Raw genomic sequence first — 19,388 nt, 5'->3', positions numbered from 1 at the left:
GGGGGGGGGGCTTGCGAGGGGGGGGAGGGGACTACCCCAATGCAGCTGCAGTCAAACGGTCCCCAGAGCACTGACTGCTTAGGAGTGACCCTGGGCCTTTTGCCCCAACCTGTCCTGCGGTCTCAGCCCCTCCCCCACTCCCCGCTGCCCCCCTGAGGCCCGGACTCGCCCTGCCCGGCTCTGCAGGCAGATTATTCCACTTGGCACCCCAGTGGCCATGACGGCCCTACCGGGTCTTGGCCGAGGCCTCCAGGTCTTCCAACCCAGACACCAGTTTCCTTGCGTCCTGGCTGACGATCGCCGGCCGCCAGGGAGAGTTAGAACGCCTGAGACGTGGAGATTTTTAAGTCTATTGCATTTGGGGGGTTTATTCATCCCTTCAGCTGCCAGCGTGCATTTCCGGAGCATCTCGCAGGTGAGGGCGCCGTGCGTGGCACGGGGCGAGGACCAGGGAAGGAACACGCGCGGGGCTGGCGGCTTTGAGGAACTTGGAGCCTGGCGGGGAGCTCACCACAGCGGAGTCACTTCATTCTGGCTCCGCTGGGAGGGAGGCCGTGTGTCTGCTGGTGGGTCATTCCATCGGAGTCCTCCAAGATCCAGGAGGGGACGGAGACCTGACTGTTCCGTCCCAAGAGCCAGGAGGCACTCAGTGGCAGGTGCACGCACGAGCACGCAACACGGAGAGAGCAGGACATCTGGGAGTCACATGGTCTCTGTGCCCAGGAAGTCACCCAGGAGGCAGCCCGGGATTAGGGCACAGTCAGTGTGCCCAGAGGGATAAGGCGAGGGGTGCCAGGCGGGGGGGGGCATCCCGCAGCGAGCGCCCACGAAGACGCGATGGCGGGGAGGATCAAACACTCCACGTGCGAGCTCCCAAAGGCCAGAATGGGCACAGGGACACGCACAGGGGTGTGCTGTCCTGTGTGCGGGGACGGGGGCTTGCGTTTGGCGGGAGAGCGCTAACCAGACTTCGGGTCACCACTGTCAAAGCGGCTTGTTCTTCCCCGAGCTGGGTCGGTCCCGGTGCAGCAAGGGCAGGCTTTTCCCGGACCGGGAGGGAGGAAGTGACCAGGCGAGAGCAGCAGGCTCGTTTTGCCATAAGTTTGGGTGCTGGGGGGATTTCCTTGCTACGGTCACCAGTCTGCCGATTCCTAGGGAAGGAACAAGTCCTGGGGTCCCTGGGGGGCTCAGTCGGTTGAGCGTCCGACTTCGGCTCAGGTCATGATCTCGCGGTTCGTGGGTTCGAGCCCCGCGTCGGGCTCTGTGCTGACGGCTCGGAGCCTGGAGCCTGCTTCGGACTCTGCGTCTCCCTCTCTCTCTCTGCCCCTCCCCCCGCTCAAGTTCTATCTCTGTCTCTCTCTCAAAAATAAATAAACATTATAAAAAAAAAAAAAAAAAAGAAGAAGAAGGAGCAAGTCCTGTAGGAGGGAAGCCGGGTACGAGACGCCGGGGGGAGGTCAGATGTCAGATGGCAGGCACTGAGCTGCCGAGGGGACTCGGCCCTGTCTGCCCTCCCTGCCTGTCTGGGCGACTCTAACAGAGCACCCCAGACCGCGTGCTTACAGCCAAAAGACATTAATTTCTCACGGTTCTGGAGGGTGGTTGGCCTGGTTCATAGCCGGTATCCCCTCTCTGTGTCCTCGGGTCGCAGAATGGGGGCTCTTTCGGCATAAGGACACTGATCCCTCGTAACCTGACCGCCTCCCAAAGGCCCCGCCTCCTGACACCATCCCCCTGGGGTTGGAGGAGACAACAACTCGGGTCAATGACATCGTCTTCCTACTTCACTGCTGTCCTGATGTCCCCGGAGGATGTGCACCTGGTGTGGGGCTGGACGGGGGTCAGAATTCCCAAAAGTATTTTCACTTTCCGTACGGTTTCTCATCCCACCCATTTCTTTTTTTTTTTTTTTTTTTTTGAGGTTAAATTTTTTTAACTGTTTATTTATTTATTTTGAGAGAGAGAGAAAGAGACAGAGCATGAGCGGGGGAAGGGCAGAGAGACAGGGAGACACAAAATCCAAAGCAGGCTCCGGGCTCCGAGCCGTCAGCACAGAGCCCGACACGGGGCTCGAACTCACGGACCGCGAGATCACGACCTGAGCCGAAGTCGGACGCTCAACCGACTGAGCCCCCCAGCTGCCTCGTATGCCACCCATTTCTGGTTGTGACTTTGGTTGCTTTCTTGTGAGACCAGCTCACCACCCCACTGTGCCTCAGTTGTGCCGAGGAGGGGGTGGGGGAAGGGTGGTTTCCCTGGAGGGGGCCACGCGGTCACGGCCTGGCGAAGCCCGGGCAGAAGCGGTGGAGGGTTCCGGCCGGGAGCCCTGGGCACAAAGAGGGCATATCAGCTTGCCCCCTGGGGCCCTTCCTACTGACCTCAGTGGGGTGGGTGTCATCTTACAGAGGAGGAAACTGAGTCCCCGAGCCGGTCGCTGACTTGCCTAAGGCCACACGGCTCGCCACTGAGCAGCAACACGGGCTGGAACCTGGGCAGTCTGGCTCCAGAGCTCGGGACACCGGTCGGCCTCCTGGGGTTGTGGGGCCCAGCCCCGCCCCTCCTCAGCGTGACCCCTCCTGACCTCGTTTTCTTCCTCTAGGCCTGCCCTTCGTCATTCTGGTTAAGGCTGTCTCGGGACTTGGGCGTCCCAGAGCTGAGAACTGGGCGGAGGTCTGGTCCCGCCACCCCACCCCCGTGACCCACATCCGCGATTCTCCCCCTGTGCTTTTGGCCACCGGTATCAGTTCAGGCCTCCCCACCTCCCCTTGATGGTGGCCCTGCCTCCGGGCTGGTCGCTTGGCTTTCCATCCCGCCTGCGTCTGCCACGTCCCAGCGTGACTGAGCTCTCCCCGCCGCGCACAGGCCAAGAGCACCCTCCTTGAAGGGCACCCTCCCCATCTTGCCCCGCCCACCTCCCTCCCTTCCCCATCAGGGCTTTGCACTGGGCACGGCTCACCTACCTGTGGTTCTCATACCCACGACCCCGCTCCGTAAGCACCTTCTCCTCTGCCCAGAGCGCCCGCTTCCGTCCCTGGTGTGTTTGGCAGGCTCCTATTCGTACATCAAAACCCAGCTTCCGAGGCGCCTTCCCTCAGTCTCTGGCCTCCTTGGGTTACTTCTTACGTATCCTATCGTTCTGTTGCCTACTGTTAATGATCCGCTCGCTGGTCTCCACCCCACCCCGTCTCCGAGCCTCCCATGGGAAGAACAGAGACATCTTTGCACGCCCAGTGTCTAGAAGAGCCTGGCTCAGGGTGGACGGGGTGGAAGGGAATAGCCTTAGTCCTTCCACGCCCTGCTATCGCTCGGCCCCTTCCGGGGCTCCAATGGGTCCATCGACCTGCAGACGAGAGGGAGCCACCTGTGGTGTATGGGGGGGTTGCGGGGGGGGGGCGCGCGTCCCTCCCGAACCTGCCTCTGACCCGAGGACCCCCTCTCTTGAAGCCTGAGTCTCCCTGCCTGCTTTTCCATTTCTTCACTCAAAGCTCCAGTTATGAGGGAGGTGAACACCCAAGAGGTGGTTTTTGCTCTGTAGAAGGGATGTGTTCCAACCAAGTTGGCTGATAAGTGATTTTCTGCAAGCAGAGTAATTGGACGGGTGTTCCCATGGCAACCGAGACCTTCCTGGAAACCGTCTGGAGGGGGTGCAGGAGGAGAGGGGCCGGCTCTGGATCTGCTGGGCCGGCCAGGCGGGAAGGGGGTGCCGCCTGGAGATTCCCCCCCCCCCCCACCGCCGTCCCCCACACCACCGCCCTGACTCTGGGTCCTCCCTCTCTCTGTCCCCTCCTGTTCCTCGGGCCACAGAGATCATTTCACGCTGGAATGCGTCCTGAGCGACACTCACCGTTCCCGGGAGCTGTCATCTGTCTCTCTGTCTCTCTCTCTCCATTAACAGAAACTGTGCTTTTCGACACCGTGATGTTTTACAACGCAGCCGGTGACACTTTACAAACCGCGAGCGCTGCCATGGGATGCTCTGCAAACGCCCTTTGGAGGCGGATGATGCAAACATCCCATTTCACAGATGTGGGGACTGAGGCCGGCACCGGATAAGGGACTGGTGGTGCAGAGAGGCCAGAGGTATGGCGAGACGCCGGGCCGGCTGTGACCCCAAACTGCCCTGAGCGCAGACGCTCCCCTTACCCCATCAGCAGGGGTGGGGCTGAGAGAGAGAGCGCGCGCGAGAGACAGAGACAGGGAGAGACGGAGAGAGATGACCTTCCCTTAACCTCCCTCCCTCCCTCCCTCCTCCACACGGGGACTTCTAGCGCCGCTCCCCCGCTCCCCTGCAGCAGGGGTGGGCAGGAGGGGGGCTGCCTCCAGAAGTGGGAGGTTCCTGGCTGCTGTTTCTAATGAGTGTCATTGTGAGATTTCATCAGTGCCTCCCCGCCTCTGTCCGTCACCCGAAGGGGCCTGGGCCCCATAAAAGTGGCAGCTGGGTAAAGAAGAATCAATCCTCTGCTTTTCATTGCTCGCCCTTTGAACCGGGAAGGGCTCCCAAGCGCTTAAAAGGGCATGAGTGAGTGTGCGTGCGTGCGTGCGTGCGTGCGCACGCACAGGCGAGGACATCCGGAAGTGCGGGTGGGGTCGCTCCAGGGGGCAACAGGCTCTGTACTTAAACTTGCTATAATAATTTTGTTTAATTATTTGGAAGTTTATTTATTTATTTTGAGAGAGGGAGAGAGGGCATGAGTGGAGAAGGGGCAGAGGGAGAGGGAGAGGGAGAGAGAAACCCGAGCAGGCTCTGCACTGTCAGCTCGGAGCCCCACGCAGGGCTTGAACTCATGAACCGGGAGATCACGACCTGAGCCGAAACCAGGAGTCGGATGCTTAACCACCTGAGCGACCCAGGCGCCCCTATCCGTGAATCGTTTATTAAAGCCTCATGTACGTACAGAATGAGCAGGCGGAAAATAACACACATCATAAATGCACAGCTTGATACATTTTTACTGAGTGATCTTATCGGGGCAACCTGAACCCAAATCAAGAAACAGGTTACCAGGGCACCTGGCTGGCTCAGTCCGTGGACCATCTGACTCTCGATCTCAGGGTTGTGAGTTCAAGCCCCACGTCAGGTGTGGAGGCTAGTAAAATAAAGATACTTTTCAGGCGCCTGGGTGGCTCAGTCGGTTAAGCCTGGGACTTCGGCTCAGGTCATTTGAGCCCCACATCCTTTTATTTCTTTATTTCTTTAAATTTTAATTTTACATGGGGAATGAGCGAGCGCCGGGGAGGGTCAGAGAGAGAGAGAGAGAGAGAGAATCTCAAGCAGGTTCCACGCCCAGTATGGAGCCCAATACGGGGCTCGATCCCATGACCCTGGGATCACTGCCTGAGCCGAAATCGAGAGTCGGACGGATGCCCAACCGACTGAGCCACCCAGGTGGCCCTATCGCGTTCTTTTTTAAAAACAATATCGTTTTCCACTGTACGGATGCATCGTAACTAAGTAAGGGAATCCCTTGATAGACACTTGTGTATGATTTGATACCAGGCAATATTGTTTTAAAAAAACAGGAATTCTTTTACAGTTCATGGACTAGACTTCGATCAATGCTGTTGTAAACAAGGCTTTAAGCAGTGACTGAAAATACAATTCAAGTGACGACCCGTGGGAAGTACGAATGCGCCCCTACAGGATGAAGGAGCGTAACCCGATGGGGCGTTGTCCTCAGGGGGAGGGTGTGGGCCCCCGTGGCCCAGGATAAAATGTCCGGTGGCCTGATGCCTTCTGAAAAGCGTGCTGTGACCCCAAAGGGGACGCGGTGGGGACGTGGACACCTGGTTGCTAAAAGGACACCTTTTTTTCGCGTCTTTTCTTTTGGCTCACTGGATACTTGGGTTTGCCTGGGGTTTGGGCACAGACGGTCAGTTGCTCAAAATTTCTTTTACTGTGACAAACAATACTGAACTAAACAATCTTAAACTTTGTATACTCGAGGGCACACTGTGGACAGTGCTATGCCAGAGTGTATGGCCACTTAAAAATCTTATATATGGGGGCGCCTGGGTGGCTCAGTCGGTTGGGCATCTGTGTCTTGATTTCGGCTCAGGTTACGATCTTGTGGTTTGTGGGAGCGAGCCCTGCGTGGGGCTCCGCGCTGCCGGTGTGGAGCCTGCTTGGGATTCTGTCTCTCCCCTTCTCTCTGCCCCTCCCCTGCTCGTGCTCTCTCTCTCTCTCTCTCAAAATAAGTAAGTAAACTTAAAAAAAAAAGAATAAAATGACCCCCAGGTTAGGTGACTGACAATAAATGACCCCCCAATTGGGTGGCTGAGAACTGTGTTCGTTTCTTCTCGGTTTTCTGTGGATTAGCCGGGCGGGTCAGGCAGGCAGCAGGCTGGCTGGGCTCAAGGTCCCGGCTGAGAGGGCCCACGTGGCCTCGCAGCCTCGGGGAGGTGAGCCTGGGCTTCTCCCTCGGCGGTCCCGGGGTTCCAAAGGCCACGGGCGCTTCCCAAGTCGGCGCTGCGTCACATCTCTCGTTGGCAAAGCCAGCCGGGCGGCTGAGCTCAGAGCGAGCCACCCAGGGGCACAGACTGAGGCAGGCAGGAGCAAGTTGGAGCCGTTATGACAACAACCTGACCCAGAAGGGCACGAAGAGGGAACGTTGTGGCAGGCCGCATAATAAAAATAAAATTCTAACAGGCCACCATCTTAAAAAAAAAAAAAAAAAAAAAGTCCCACTTAACTCCCAAGTTAAACCAGAGGTGGCCAATTTGGGAATTAACCTTCTGGTAGGACCCTCCTCCTTTTCGGTTCAATCAGTCTCCAACATGGAAAGAACACTTTGCACTCAAAGGTTTAATTATGGGCTTTCCCTTCCCATTTCCCGCTCCCCTCTCCCCCACAGGGCTCGGCTGCAGGATAATTAGCTGCCCATGGATCAAGGTGGCCGTGCGCAGCTCCCATAAAGGGGGTGCATGTGTGGCAGCGTTGGGGGCGGGCGTACTGAGCACACCCAACCAGGTCTCTAGTTGGATCGGCTCGCTGTTTAATGTGGTCTGCTGCTAACAGCTACCTTCCAGCACTTTCCAGTGCTTTGGAGGCATGGTGGGGCCGTTGGTCATTAAGCGCCTGCCGCGACTGAGAGTCCCGGGGAACCGGGCGTCCCGGCTGCCCCGCGCTCTGCCGATACCGCACGCTGGGGAGAACGAGGAGGGGGCAGGGGTGGGGGCAGCTGGCAGCCGGCTCTGACCTGAGGGCGGACACTCTCACGGCTGGCCGTTCAGGGCTGGAGGGTCCCGGGGCGCTGGGCACGGAGGCACTGGCCCCAGGTGGAGGAGTGGCCAGCCACCTCTGGCCACATTCTTGTTTTAGGGCCCCACCCCACCCCAAATCTCCTTCCCTGTCCCTTGCTCCACACCGACCACAGTTGGGTAGACGATTTTCAAGGAGGCTAAGTGTTGGGGGGGGGATGCCTCAGGGAGAAGGAGGAGGCAGACTCCGCGGGGGGTGCTCATGCTTGGGAAGGGACATCTAGCCCCTCAGTTCTAGACACAGCAGGACAGGTCCCCTTGAGAGCCCAATGGGGACCCAGTAGCACCTTATTCCTCAGCACAGACCCGGCTCCTTTCCCCTGGGTCCTCCGCGTGCCCGCTCCTGCCGGCTCTGCACCCCGAGGGGGTCTCCTGGAATAAAGTCAGGGATTGAAAAGAATCCTGATTCATCGCAGGGCCTTGGCTGCCGAGAAAATTCTCTTGAAGGCTTTCTTTTCTTCAGCTGCTGCTTCCCAGGGGTGAGGGCTTACAGAGTTGGCTTTTCAGCCAACTGTCCATGACTCAGAGCCCTGAGGGGCCCAGGAAGGAGAGGGGCCAGAGACCCAGATGTGGGGCGGGGATGGGGTAAGTGAGGTCCCACGTTGGGAGAGCAGAGCCGGGGTCGGACACAGTAAGTAACAATGCGCGTTAATCCGTGACCACGCACGCCTCTCTGGCCGGGCATCGGGCGGGCGGTCTTACGTATTTGCGTTCCCTTAACTCACATCCCCTTTGGGGGCATCTGCTAATGCCCTCATTTAGATGAGGAGGAAGCACAGGTTGCCTGAGCCGGTTGCCAATTGCAGGCAGAGTCTCATTTCTTCCAGATGCTGCCTGCGTCTCGGCCCCCGGGGTGGAGGCGAGAGTGGAGACAGAAGGGTGCAAGGCGTTCCCAGGGCAGGGTGCCGGGCTCGAGGCCGGCTGGGGCGTCAGGAGAGGAGGGGTGGCCACGGCCCTGTCTTGCTCATCTTGGGTGAGGCTGGTGCCCTGTGGATCTCTCCAGCAGCCCGCTCTCCACCGGCGCCACGCGGAGGGTCCAGTGTATCAGGGACCCTCAGACGCATCCGGGCGTTATCAGGGAGGCTCTCACGGTGGCTGCAAGGCTGGTCTGAGCTGGACGGTGGTGGAAGTGGCACAAAAGACCATAAACAAGCACTGAGATCTACCCCTCTCACAAGGTAACACCCCGAAAAGCGGAGCAGAGGAAGGACTCAAAGAAATGCTGCGAAAGGTTTCTTGGCAACTGCAGAGTTGTGCCCTGAGGGTGTGGCTGACAGCCCGGAGCCCTGGGTCCTGTCCAGACCCCTCCGTCCATCTGGACATCTCTCTCTCTCTCTCTCTCTGCCCCTTCTGTAGCTGTGTGCGAGCTCCTGCTTGCTCTCAGACCCTCGGCCCGTGCTGGCACCCTGGCCTGACTTCAAAGAGCAGAGAGGCCACGCAGAGTTCTTTCTCTCTTCCATCTTCAGAAGCTGTGAGTCAGTGTTCGTATTTTTAGCAGCATACACAAATCTGCTGCATGGAAAAGATTTGGAGGGACGCTTGCACCGTTAAAGTAACAAAGGCAATTAATTTGGATCCAGTACCTAGGGCTGGGGCCGGCCAGCCAGTGTTCTTTGATCCAGGAAAGGAAAGAGAAGGAAGGTCTCCTGGTTCTCTGGGGATGAAGGCACCCATGGATGGAGGCTTCCCAGGGATGGAGACACTCTGTGCATGGAGACACCCTGGAGAAGGAGACATCCTTAGACTTCCCCGAGCAGCAGAGTGGAGCTCCCTGTCCTGGTGGGTGACTGGCATGGCCTGGAGCCCAGGGCATTGTGGACGTAGGCCTGGCTCAGGGCAAGCCTGTACCACCCGCAGAGGTCAAAGAGCGTGGCTTCCTTCGCGTTGACTCCTCAGGCCCCCGAAAAAGCCGCATGGTCTCCCGGGCATCCAGTTCACCCTGATGACAGGCTTCTTCACCACGACCACCCCGTGCTGGAGAGACGGCGGGTCCCTCCTGCTCTTGGGAAAAGCTGAAACTTTTGCCCTTGGCTTCTGAGGTCCTCCTCGGTCAGTTCCTGGCACCCCCCACCCCCCCGCCCCCCGCCCACCTCATGCATTGTAAACGTACGAAGCACAGATCTTTGCCATGACCATCCCTGAGGACCCTTCCGGGAGGCGCTGTTGTCCAAGAAGAGTCTCAACTCAGAAGTTACAAGGCACCGGGTCTGGCCTGACTGGGGCCCCTTGGACAGCTGCTCTAACGTTTCTGGGCCTCAGTTTCCCCGTATTATCATTTGACGATCCATGTAATGGGTGGAGACAGCATCACGCACATAAGGGAAGGGTGAAGCCAGGTTTTCCCCGCTTGTCTTACAGGGTTGCCGAGAGGACAAAGTAAACTGAAAGGGGGGGGGGGGGGGACGCTCTCCAGCAAATTAAAGGCGGTGACGCATATGAGACGCCTGGTAATCCTCTCCCTGGGGTTCGGCCGCCTGGACCTGGGATCGGCCAGGCCTCCTGGGATGAACTCGTCATTCGTGACAGATCAGTTGCCTTTGCTCCTGTAAAGAAAGCAGGAGGTTTCTGGGGGTCGGAACCATGCAGAGAGGTGGGTGGGCCCTCATAATCCCTGCATCATCGGCTCAGACGGTTTCACCCCTCTCTGGATGCCTCGCATTCTCGGGAGGCCCACGGGACAACCCTGACCCCCCAGCACACACACACACACCTTGTGCTGAGATGCCCCATCACAGACACCCGGGGAGGGGGGCTTCAGATCCGAGCCGGACCCCGCAGCGAGCCTCTGCCCAAGGAGCAGACCGCCGAGAAAGGGTGGCTGGGGCCCCAGAGACTCTCCGGGTTACCCCCAAACCACCGACTCAGAACTCACTTGCTCTGTTATTCAACAGTGTTGGGCATCGCAGGAGAAGTTGCCGATTGCCCGCCCCTTGGCCAGGCCCGGCCTGAATCCCCGCGAGATGATGAGGCGGGAACTGGTGGCTGGTCCTCGAGGGCCTCCTCCAACGCGATCCACACCGTGGTCAGGCTGTCCCAGCACCACCTCCCCACATCCTCCCAGCCGCCTGGTCCCGGGGGGTCGACCCTGCACCTGGCCTCTGTCGGGTGTGCATATTCACATCGGCACACCTGTCCCCGACCTGGTTCGGGCCCTCGGCCTCTTGCACCTGATCTCACAACGGTTCTATTGCGACGGTCCTGAGGTTTAAAACCATTTATAAATAGCATAACAACATGAAGTTGAAACACTCACGAGCCCTCTGCCCAACACAAGTGTTTCCTGCCCTCCCCGGCTTACCTGCCACTCACAACCTCTCAGGGTCGCCTGGCTGCCTCTTTTCGGCCTCCTTTGTCTTGATCAAGTGAGATTTTTTCCCCACTACGCTGTGCACTTAGCAGCTTTCTGGCTCCCAGATGCAGAAACTCGAGCGCTCCCGTCTCCCTGCCTGGTAGCTGTCTCCTTCCGCCCCCCAGCCGGCTCGGGCTCTGGGGACACCCCTCCCTCGGGCCAGTGCCACCGCTGCCCACGTCCGGCGTCCCCTCTCGCGTATGCTTCAGTCCGTTCGCCCGCCGCTGGGCCACGTTGCAAACAATCCCGGGCCGCTTCCCCCGCGTCCGGAGACTGACCATCTCTCAACAAGTGCTGTGAATTCGCTTTTTAAGGGGAATTGCTCCTTTGCAAGAAACATCTGAAAGGGGCATCCGGGTTGTGGGGTTGTGGACCACGTGTTATCCTCCTCCTCCTCCTCGCTGTTAATGAAGAAAGCCGAATCCATTTTGAACCCTTTAAAATGTTTCCAACATTTCACCATGAAGATGTTCAGCAGAGGCATTTCAAGGAGGCTCGCCTCTCAACTCGACGATCGTCCGTCACGCGGGGACGTTGTCCTACGCGTGGACAGGCGTGCCACGTGCGGGTGCTGTTCAAGATGCTACCACGGGGCCTCTCTGTTACAAGGAGGTCTGTCTTCGCCCTCCAGGGGCCCGTCATGGGGACAAAGAAAGGACAGGCACATGCACCTCTATGCACATAGCATTTGTGCTATTGGGTGTAGGTCAATTGTCAGCCCGCAAATGGTCTTCAGCCCTTCGAGGACACAACAAACCTGGGCCGGACCTCAGGGGAGGCTCTACAGAAAAGGTGAGGGCAGCACGGAGGGGGTACCTACCAATTTGACCTGGGAGGGCAGGTGAGACTCTGGTCGGAGGTGGCATTTCGAGGGTGGGCGTTGCTAAGCAGAGCCAGGATAAGGAGGCGGAAACTTCCAGGCTGGAGCAACGGAGGTGTGAAAGGGTGAGGGGCCAGGGCGCAGGCAGGAGAAGGATCCGGGAGGCTGAGTCAAGGTCAGAAGGCAAAGGGTGATGAGCGCCTGGCTAAGGATTTTGCATCAGGTGCTCTCAAGTACGAATTTCCAGGGGTGGGGGCAGGTTCGTGTGAGGAGAGATCCCATGGGTGGCAGCGGCCTTGGTGGACAGGAAGGAGACGGGATGCTGGTGAGGCAGGCACCGACTGGGGCAGCCGTCATAACTCAGGGAAAATGCTAGAAGCAGGAGGGGTGCCGATAGGAGAGGGGGTCAGAAACACTCAAGAGACAGAATCCAAAGTTGACAGATGTGCTGACAGCCCCTTCGAGCTGAGGGGGCGAGGGAGGAGGATGGGCCACCCTGAGGCTTTGACTTAGGGACTTCCGGGGAAGGGAGTGGGAGACGGCGAGCTCCGGTCTGAGTCTACAGAGTGTAGAGGACCAGGGCGCATCCAGGAGGAAAGGTCCGGACCTGAAAGCCAGAGAGGGGAGGGCATTTGAAATCATTAAAAACAGGATAGGAAGATGTTTAATGATACACGTTTAATGCCGTGGAAACAAGGAGCGACAAGCAGGGAACAAACAGTAACTAACGGTTATTCATCATGGAGGGAAATTCGCTTTATCCGTGCGCCAGTACTTGGTTAACTGGGCGTGTGGGTGGGACAGAGGCTTCTGGGTGGACACAGGTACAGGCTGGTGGAGAGCAGCCAACCGTCACTCCTGTGCTGGGGTCGGGGTGAGGGCGGAGGGGAAGGAGACACTGGAGGGAAACCAGAGGGTGCTGCCTTGGGCAGTCTGCAGATAAACAGTCTTCTCCCCAAGCCTGCAGAGGGCTGGGTCCACCGGGACTCGCTCACGTGAACCTCCATGGTTAGGCTCACGCACGCACACGCACGCACACGCGTGTGTACAAACAACGAGGCTGGGGAAGTGGTTGCTTTGAGAAGGTGTCTCTGTCTTACTCAAATCCCAGCTGGCTTCCTGAAAGAGGGGGCGCCCTCCCCTCTGCCCCCTTGCTCTTCGGCCATTTTCTCCCAAACGCCTGCCCCTCTACCCCTATTTATGCAGAAGCAAGGGTGCCCTGAGAAGCAAGAACCCCTAACCTTCCTCCGAGGCTAGGTCTGCATGGCCCCTCCTGCCTGCAGAAAAGCATCTTTTCAGCCCAAGGATTTCCACCCCCGCCCCCACAGCTCATTGGAGCCACAGTCCCGAGTAGGTTTCTGGTCTCAGTGAAGGCGTCAGGGCTGGGGGCCAGGTGTCTGCTTTTCTGCACATCAAGGAGAGCGGCAGACCTTTCGGGAAGGTGGCTGGTTTTGTCCAGAAGAGTGTACGTCTCTCTGGGATCTGTCTTCCATCCTTCGCTCTCCCATTAACCCGGTGGTGGTTGGGGGGAGGGGGGGAACCCTTCCCCCCTGACTTCTTTTTTTTCTACGTTAGCCCCCTCTTCTGTATTGTTTTGTGTTTTTAAACCTCTGTGCCCGGCTCCCATGATGGGAAGTGCTGTTTATGTCCAGGGCCCCTTAAAAAGGCCGCTAACGGCTCCCTGGCTGCGGTCCTCTGCGCTTTGTTTCCTTGGCAACCGGAGGCAGGAAAACAGAACCTGTCACATGGAAAATGTCAGTTACAGCAGCTCGGGGGAGAGGAAAGGAGGGGTGGGGCAGAGGGAGGAGAGAGGGGAGGAGTGGAGGGGGAGGGGAGGGAGAGCAGGCAGGGGACCCCGGGGCCTGCCGCCACCCCAGGCTGGCGCCCCTGCCCTGCCCAGCCGATCATCATATTGCTTCAGAGGTAATTCGGCGGCTTTGGGCACAGAGCAGTGCATCCTAGCAGCAAAGCCCCTCCAGCCGCTCGCTTGAAGCCCGGTCTGGGCAGGCGAACCAGGAGGTTCGGGGGAGAAAAAAGATGTCAAATCTCGGCCACCCAAAGACCCCAGCATCTGCTCCTTCCACCCTCCATAGTGATGCCCATCCTTGCTTTATGCCAATTGATCCATGCCTCTGCCGAGAAGAGGAAAGAGGTTCGGGCAGAGCGTTCATATTAATCAACACCGGCCTCTCTCCAAAGGACAGCGGGGAAGCAGAAACAAAAGAAGGAGGTTTGCTGAAGCAGCCCAGAATATTACAGCGGGAGAAGCAATCAGTTAATGGGACTGGATGCCAATGAGGTGTGTGGGGGCTCCCGAGAGTAGAGAGGGCTGGAGAGAGTGTGCATGCGTGTGCGTGTGTGTGTGTGTGTGTGTGTGTGTGAGGGTGTGGGTGGTGGGCATGCGCTGTCTGCAACCTTCTGCTGTTGTCCTCGGAAATTCCCGCAGCCTCCCCAATATTCTGATTTCCCGGGAGAAACTCGGCCGGCCTCCCGGGACCCGGGACCCGAAGGGAGTGGGGAGGAGACAGGCTGCTTGCTTGGGCGTGCCTTGCCGGACCGGTTCTGTTGTTACTCTGAGAAGAGTAAGCCTCCACACGAGGGATCCAGGAAGGGGCGAAGGAGGGTTGCCCCGTCTTGCACGGGGATGTCTGGGGGAGTCTCCGGGGAGGCTCTGTCTGCAACGCGGGACACCGGACGCTCCCGGGGACGTCCTGCTTCGAGGATCTCTCCCGCCGGGGGTTGCCTCTGGCTGAAGTCGCATTGCCTTCTGGCAGTACATCCTCGAGCCCCGGCTGAGTGTAGGTTCCCCCTTTAATGCCTGGTCCCCTGTAAGCATCCTTGCAAAACCAAACAAACTTCCCGATATCAGACGAAACAAACAAACAAAAAAACCAAAACAAGAAACAAAACGCAACCACAGCAATGCAGCGATGGCAAAACCGGATGCAACTGACCCCCAGACTTCCAGGCTGTATTATTTGCTCCAAAGCTTCCAGCTTTAGGCAGCCGCAGGGGAGAAAAGGGGAAATCAATTATGTTCCCATGTTCTGTCACTGTAATCTCTCCCCTCAAGGTTCGCTGGGTGGGGACGCTGCTCCTTTCTTTCATCTTTTTCCAGGACTTGTCCAAGTGACCATCCGGTCCACGTGGTCCCCGAAGGTCCAGGAGGAAGCTGGTCTGCCGGTGACTATGTCAATCACGGCTCCACGTGCCTGCTACCACGCGCCTCACTTAGAGACCCATATGGACCTTCCCGTCAGGCTGGGACAGACTTAAATTATGACACTTTTCATCTTGATTGACAATAACCTTCCCCTGGAAGTTGGGGAACAGCCCAGCTACAATTACGTCTTGTACAATAAAATGAAGGAAATAATTTTATGAGTCATTATTTTATGAATATGGTCTCTGGCAGTTGGCTAAGGAGATAATCTTCATTCCCACTGCTCCTGCGTTTTATTTTATTAAGAGTTAACTCTCGATTATCCACATGTGAGCCAAAGAGACGATTTTATTCCCACAGCTGTTAGGTCTTATTATTTTATTATTATTGGTTTGGGTTTGTCCCCGGGCTCCGTTCCGGGTGTGAAAAAGAATCACGGTTTCTCATTCTGAATTACACGCAGTAAATGTTTATAATCTCACTGCCACCTCTCCCTTCTTCTGGGGTGGGTGGCTATTTTTTTTTTTTTTTATTGTGGTAGAAGACACATTACGCAAAATTACCATGTTGACGATTTAAAATACCTTGCAGTGGTATTTAGTACGCTCATGATGTTGCGCCACCATCACCCCTGCCTAGGTCCCAAACGTTTTCACCCCCCGAAGAGGAAACCCCGTGATAAAGGGGCCCCCTCCAGCCCCGGCAACCAGGAATCTGCCTTCTGTCTCCATAGATTTCTCCCACTCTAGACACTTCACGCAAATGGGGTCGTACAACAGGGGCCGTTACTGCCCGTAAAGGAGCCAAGGTCCATCCACGTGGCCGCAGGGACCAGAACTCCGCTCTTCTCCGTGGCCGAAACAACACTCCAGCGTGTGGACTGGCCGCACTCTGCTTATCCATTCTTTCGTGGATGGACCTTTGGGGCGTTTCCATCTTTGGCCGTTGTCCATGGTGCTGCTGTGAACACCCGTTTTCAATTCTTTTCTACTGGTTTCGCCAGCGGCCGTACCCCCTTTTCAGTCCCCGGCAGCAGGAGTGAGGGCTCCAGTTCTCCAGAATGTTTCTTCCAGCCGGCCTTCGTTGTGTCCATGGAAAAAACCAGTATTTTCAAGGTCAACCTCTCTCCATGTCCCTGGCCTTCGACCTTGGTGCTGTGATGTCATCCCTTGGCGCCACGAGGGGTGACAGAGCAGCGGGAGAGTCAGCAGGAAAGCTGCTGTGCCCTCTGACCCTGGAGCTGCGTGTCGTGGGGAGCCCACAGAAGCAGGCCCACCGGGGACACCGCCGGGCAGGGGATCCTCATGGTGCGGGGGGCGGGGGTGGTGCTGGGCTTTGGAGAAGGCTCTCCGTCTGCCATCAGCTGCACGGCCTTGGGAATAATTTCCTATTAAAATGGTGTAGCAGACCCTGTTGGTGCCCCACTCAGAGCCCCTTGACATTGACCTCTGTTTGCTCTTATGCCCGGACTCGCTGCCTGAGTCAGCATCCTTCTAGGTAGAGGCATAGGCCAGAAGTGCTGAGGACTGATGCCCCGGAAGCAGCCCTCCACCAAGGGTGTGCAGGCAGTTGGTGGATAACCTCTCGGGCTCCAGGACGGGTCTCTCTGTCTCCCGGAACCTGCTGCTGGAGCTCTGTTCGCCCTCGGTGACAATCGTGACAATCGTATGAATGAGGTATTTCCATAGGCTCCCTCCGGTCCTCGCTCCCCACTGCTACCCTCCGCCCTCCCCTCTTGATTAAGTGACTTGCTGTCTTTCCTGGCCTCGGAGTCCCCTCCCTGGGGATCCAGCCACAATGTGTGGGTTCTGTCTTTCTGTCTCCATAGATTTCCACCTCCTGAACGGGCTCGGTCCCGCAGTGGACACCAGCAGGTCCTCGTGGTTGTGAACACGGACAGAAGCAGTTTGCAATCATCAGTCTGTTTTGGGGGGCTGTCTCCCCACGGGGAGAAGCGAAGTGGAAGCAAATATGGAGGCAGCTTCATTTTAGCACGCTGTTCTTATCCTGTTAACGGGGATCAGCAAGGCGCGTGAGGCAAAATCCCAGGTGTTTATCTCGTGGGGACAGCACCCATGTTCCGCCGCTGTGGTTTGGGTCCCTCTCCGAAATGCTTTTTTTTTTTTTTTTTTTTTCCGAGGCTGAGTCGCAGATGAGCAGACTTCCCCTTTGAGTATTTCCCCTTCAGGTGGGGCGGGGAGGGCCGGTGGGTGCGATAATGCTGGTCTAGAAGCAAAAAATTGGCTTTAGATAATCCACAAAGTGGATAATCAGCCGTGGAAAATTGAGAGGTGGCCATGGTTATTTATCCCTACCCTGATAGGGACCATCTCGAGGGAGAGGGTGGGATGAAACCTGATGAGGGAGAGAACCAGGACTTGGAAGAGAGAAGGGGCGGGGGGTGCTCAGTTCAGCAGGGTCCTCAGTAGCCTCTTCTGGAATGGGCAGCTGCCAGCTGGAGCTGACGGCTGGGAGGGCCACGCGTTCTCGGCCCCTCTCACAATCCACCCTTCCTTCAGGAAGTGCGACCCACTGTCACATGTCATGAGCCGTGTCCTCAGAGCCTCACACCCTAAAGATCAAATCTCCTTTAACAGGGCTTCCAGAACTTACCCTCTTAGCAGGCTCCCCTGACTCCCGTTTTTACCAGATTTTCTTCCCGTGAGAACTCAGTTTACCCAGGACCAGAGCAACACAATGGAAGCAGAGAAACCAGTGGTTTTCTCTGGACCCGGTTCTCAGTACTGGCTTCTTGGGGGGTGGGGCTCTCCAAGAGGACGGGGGCGGGGGGGAGAGGTGGAAAGAGGTCCGAGGGCAGGGAGGATGGAGGAACTGATGGGCGGCCCACGTTGGCTCGTAGGCCCCTGCTCACCCTTTCCTTGCCGTCGGGCTGGGGAGTGCTCGGGCTGACTCACTATCTTGGGCAAACAGAAGGAAGATCAAGTTTCTACCTGCGCTGGCTTCCCGCCTAAATCCTCGGAGCCCCTGCCTCCCAGACCCCGTCGTCCCATCGCTATGTGTTGGCATCTTTCCCAGGGAGACAGAGAAACAGGTGCTCCTGGTGCTCCGGCTGACCTCCGCCCTGGGGCTGCCCCCTGCTCTGCCCACCAGCCCGTCATCTCTCAGCCCTGCTGGCCCCCACCCCTCACCATTGCCCCCTGGCCAGCAGGCAAGGGGTGCGGTGTGTGTTTGGAGGAGGAGAGAAATCGCGTGTAGGGTCGGGTCAGGAAGTGCGTGGAGGGACTCTAAAATGTGTAGACTCTTGCCCGTTCTGAGCGCTCCCGCTTCGGATGCCTCTTAGAACCCAGGAATCCGGGCTCCTGCCCTCTGACCCTCCGGAGGGTCCAAGGCCGCACCCGCCCTGGCTGTTCGCAGCTGGCCTCTCCCGGGCCAGAGTGCCTGTGCTGGTGCCTGGCTGGCCACCGGTCTGCTCCAGCAGGCTGGGACTATGACGTTCCGGACTGCGGGGCTGAATTTTTCTCCGCACTTGCCCTGAGTTCTTTGTAATAATAGCTGCTCCTGGGCCATCACCTTCTCCATCAGAGAGACCCATCAAATGAACCAGCCGAGCCCATAAATTATAGCACAAACCATTCCAAACAATAAAGGCATTTTACTTACTGAACCATTAAATTTACATACTTAAATTAGACCCAACCAGACGTCGCACGGGGATGTCTTGGGGCCAGGCAAACAGTGAGTTTCGGGAAGTGCGATCCGGCGGTCCCCACCCCGCACATGAAATTAATGAGGTGCTTCAACTCAATCATCATTAAAATCACATCTTTATTTAGGTACTTAGCTGGGTTTGACCTGCTGCTGTGGGCAGCCCCAGAGTCACCCCTGTGCCCTGGGCCGCCTGACCGCCAGCCAGAGGTCAGCAGGCGGCCGGTGGGTGGCTGCGAGGCGGTTCCAGCCCGGGACGCATCATTGGCGGATGTGGTTTCTGCCTCCGGGTTTTATTGGAGGCTTGGCTCTGCTTTTTTCTTGTTTGGAAACCAGAGCCAACCTCTAGGAGACGCCCCCAAGGTGGTCTCCTTTGACCCCCACGTTGAATCTGACATCAAGTCTGACCAATTACATCTTGGGAAAAAAAATTTTTTTTACATTTATTTATTTTTGAGAGACAGAGAGAGACAGAGTACAAGTGGGGGAAGGGCAGAGAGAGAAGGAGACACAGAATCCGAAGCAGGCTCCAGGCTCCGAGCTGTCAGCACAGAGCCCGACGCGGGGCTCGAACCCACAAACAGTGAGATCATGACCTGAGCCGAAGTCAGACGCTTAACCGACTGAGCCACCCAGGCGCCCCCCCCCGACCCTTTTTATTTTATTTTATTTTATTCTTTTACATCAATTACATCTTTTAAATATTTCTTGGACCTTTGCCTCTTCTCTATTCCTAATTCCTAACTCCAGTGTCCGAGTTCAGGCACCTACGTTGTCCCTTTGGTGTTAATTCAACTCCAAGCGCCGGCCACCAGAACAGTTCATGGAAAATTCTAAATCTGGCCTCCTCTGCCCCAGCTCAGTGCTGCCTCATTGCCTCCAGGGGAAAGGTGGATCCCTGGGTGTGGCGTTCAAGGTCCCCCTGCCCCTGCGTCCCAACCCCCATCTCTTCCAGCTTTGTCTCCTGTCACTCCCTGCCTTGACCGTTCTAGTCCACTGAAGCCAAACTTCCCGGGGTCCCCCGGCCGCCCCGCTCGTACTCCCCACAGTTAACTTTGCCACATTCCTCCCAGATGGGCTCCCAGAACGCCCTGGCCCAGAATGTCCTTCCCGCCCCTACCTTCCTGTGCGCT

The 19,388-nt window shown here is 57.4% G+C and overlaps 2 long non-coding RNA genes across 3 annotated transcripts; one reads left to right on the top strand and one right to left on the bottom strand.

The window, feature by feature from the left end:
* Positions 1-12,085: 12,085 nt before the first annotated feature.
* LOC121017976 (uncharacterized) lies at positions 12,086-13,163 on the bottom strand. The gene is made up of 2 exons (XR_005784976.1): positions 12,668-13,163; positions 12,086-12,324 (listed from the first exon to the last, which is right to left on the bottom strand). It is a non-coding gene; the product is annotated as an uncharacterized LOC121017976 (long non-coding RNA).
* An 87-nt stretch (positions 13,164-13,250) lies between these two features.
* LOC121018142 (uncharacterized) lies at positions 13,251-14,817 on the top strand. Of its 2 annotated transcripts, none has more exons than XR_005785040.1 (4): positions 13,251-13,349; positions 13,520-13,725; positions 13,873-14,008; positions 14,545-14,817. It is a non-coding gene; the product is annotated as an uncharacterized LOC121018142 (long non-coding RNA). The 2 variants fall into 2 exon arrangements; XR_005785041.1 differs by lacking the exon at positions 13,251-13,349 and adding an exon at positions 13,351-13,423.
* The last annotated feature ends 4,571 nt before the right edge of the window (positions 14,818-19,388 follow it).

The sequence above is a fragment of the Herpailurus yagouaroundi genome, unplaced genomic scaffold, assembly GCF_014898765.1.
Source record: "Herpailurus yagouaroundi ecotype Mexico unplaced genomic scaffold, PumYag 217, whole genome shotgun sequence".
NCBI classification, from domain to species: domain Eukaryota; kingdom Metazoa; phylum Chordata; class Mammalia; order Carnivora; family Felidae; genus Herpailurus; species Herpailurus yagouaroundi.
This window is presented reverse-complemented; position numbering and strand designations above follow the sequence as displayed.